This window comes from Melanaphis sacchari, unplaced genomic scaffold, assembly GCF_002803265.2.
Source record: "Melanaphis sacchari strain LSU unplaced genomic scaffold, SCAv2.0 Contig11_pilon_pilon, whole genome shotgun sequence".
NCBI lineage: Eukaryota > Metazoa > Arthropoda > Insecta > Hemiptera > Aphididae > Melanaphis > Melanaphis sacchari.
This window is the reverse complement of record NW_020270469.1, coordinates 2,648,561-2,652,072: the sequence shown is the minus strand read 5'-3', so window position 1 is coordinate 2,652,072 and position 3,512 is coordinate 2,648,561.

The following is a 3,512-nucleotide window of genomic DNA, read 5'->3' as shown; positions in this document are numbered from 1 at the left end:
ACATGAAAGCATGCACGCACTCGTATACGCGGGTCGAATTACACGCGGGACCTTTGAGTTACGACGTTCTAAAACGCGTGTACCAGCCTTTGCCGAGCTGAACCACCCGCCCGCCAAAACTCGGCTGTGATACCGTTGTAATTGTTGCCAACTTTTGACGCTGGTGTGCTAATGAATAACGACTGTAAATCTTTTCCTTACACCCGCCAGCAACGACTGCCACCACCATTTCTACCCTTGATTCCACACCCAATCGGTAATACCAAACCCAGAGGACTGTGAACCGCCACCACCCACACCATCAACAATGTCGTCTTTCACCTGTCTATATATTATATATGTTTTTCATACATGTCTATACGGCATACGCCGAATAATAGTGATAGTGGTTCAACCGTAACCACAGTATATTTTTTTTCGTCATTTATTTTATATATTTATATACCTGCAGTAACTTTTACGACGGTAAAACTTTCATTTTTTTTTTTTATTCATTTTTTTTTTTTTTTTGTATTTTTGTATGAAACTTTGAAAATATATACGTGATGATAATAAGTTATAGATATAAGGGTGAAATGGTACAGGTTGAAAGAAAGAAAAACATTAAATAAGAAAAAAAAAAAAATTATAAAAAGAAATTATGTTTTCTTACTTTTATTGTATAAACACATCCGGAGAAAAGATACAAAAAAAACCCATAAGGTAATCGATAAGATAGGAACTCTGAGGAAGAATACGCATTTCAATTACATTGATAATAGGCTCGCGATATACATATTATTCTTATAAGAGTATATCATTATAGTAGGTATAACACGTAACGGATCAACGATATAATTCGTAAAAAATTAAAATAAAAGCTTTTATCTAGTGGTTTATTTTCCATGAAATTTAATTAAATTATGGTTAATTCACGATACAAAAAAAAAAACAACAACACTTATTATTATTATAATATTTGTTTACGTTTTTTTTATTATTAAACTCGTTTAAACGATTTTTTATTGTTAATTTTGATGTGACAGGTATACTGTATAAGGGGTTTTGGTATATGCGAATTTAAATTGAACTTATGTCGCTTATATGGAACAATTCCCATGATTATCAAGGGAAATTATCACAACTTTGTTACTTCTTCAGTTTTCTTGTTTCATTAAGTACTTGTAGTGTATACTTATGCACTATGTATGTATAAATAATAATATATAAATATAAATATGTATATATCTACACAATATAATATGAAATTCAAGGCTCTAGGCATTATCACGAAGTTTACCTATGAATAATTAATGAAGCGCTACAAATTATTTAAATTATGATTATTACTATTTTTAATAAATATAACATTAGGTAGGTGAAAATGAAAAAAAAAAACATATTTAGAGAGTAAATATACCATAGAATTTGTGCATGAATAAAAATGGTTTATTTAAAATCCATTAAAAACCGCGTATCAAAATAGTGATAAATATAAATTTAAATAACCAGTTTTTTTTTTATATATACCTACACATAAACAAAACCGACTAATTAAATAAAAACGGAAGTGAAAACCGAGAGGTGCATATACAATGTACATATTATTACTTATACTTTTTTGCCAACATTCTATTGTCTAAATGCCTACTATATTTATAATAATATATCGATTTTTATCGGTCAGCTCAAACATTAATTTTGTATTATTATCATAAATAGTATAGCGTGAGTAAAACAGATGTGATGGTGACCTGTTACTATTGTATATTATGCATACCAACTCTCGTCGATGTATATTGCAACGATGTGACTTCCTCTCTATGCCGTTATTGTGTACTTTTAATAACTCCCTGTTATATCAAATATCTACTTCCCTTCGCGGTAAATTGATATTCATTTAAGGATCAATAGGGTGTGTCGTATTATTAAACGTAAAGGATATGATTCGCGTGACCACATTCACAAATAAAACTTTTTATACTCATTTAAAATTGAAGGAGGAAGTTTAAATTCTTAAATACATGCATAAAAAAATACGTAAATATACAATTATTTATATATTTATATTAGTTTTATAGTAAAAAGCTTCTTTTTTTTAGTTTCAAAAAAAAATGTTAAACTGTGAAGGCGCCAAGTAATTTTTGTGCGCAATTAAAATCATAGATATTTCAAGAAATAATCGTGTAAGAAGTATATAATAATATTTTGTTTTGTATCGGTTTACTCAAGCACGTTTTTCTGTTTTAATATCTTATTTAAACTTTGCGTTTTGTAAAATATAAAACGATATTAATCTCTAAAATTACTCATATGAACTGTATATAATAAATTTAAACTCGTTCAAAGTCATAAACAAAATAATGTTATTATTACAATTATAAAATGTAAAACACTTAAATACTTCACATGCAGGGTAAGTCACAACCGTTCGTTCATCTATTATTCTCTCCATTATTTCAACTTTAATGCATAATATATTATGTTTCCAACACCTAGTGATTTCTATTTGTACGCATGTGTTATTCACATCTTTATCAGATGAAAAAATAAAAAAAATATATGCAATATGCCAACATAAAATATTTATTTTATTTTGCTTAAATATTACAGGTACCTACATCGATTAGTAAATACAATTCGTTTATATGTCAATTGTAAAAGTATTGTTAAAACCAATATTCTAGTTTTTAGTTAAATATCAATGTTTAATGTTAAACAATTGGTAAACCGATCGATTTAATATTTATTTTTTCAACAAAAATAAAAATAAATATATACATAATATCATTGTAATATAATTCTAAGGAAATCTAACATAATAATTTACACTATTTCAGGAGTTTATTAGTAAAATGTTTTTAAAAAAATTGTAATATATGTATTCAAATAAATGGTATATAATATATATTTTATTAATATTATATTCAAAATATAAAAAAAAATCATTCAAATACAAGTAAAAATATTTTCTGTTTATAATCAAATTTTATTTTAAAACGATTATTTTATGTGCTAACTTCTAAGGAGTGCCAGCTTTAAGAGTAACACAAGTAAGGAGGCGTTCACCTAAAGTTTTGCAGTAAATAATACTCAAAAAGTATATTTTTTGGCTCATTTATACCACATACTTCACAAATAAATATTGACGATTTATGATTTTATTCAAGAGGAAATTCTTCTTTACAAAGTTTAATAATATTAATTATAATTTGTTATATTATATATATAATTTATAATATTGCATATTATTCCGTGTTTCCTAACTATCAAATATAGCAATAAACCGATAAGAAATATACGAAATAATTATTACGTAAACAAACGCTGGGGTTTTAGCCCGTTGGAATGTCCCGAGACGTAAGAGAGGAACTGTTTAACGTCGCCACTGAGTTTTTACTTGTGTGACACATACACACACACACACATGTACGTGTTTATACTTAAATACACGCAATTGTTAAATAAGTAAAATTACGCATTCGCGATATTATCGTGTAAGGCTTGTTTTTTATTGCCTCTGTGTATTAAAA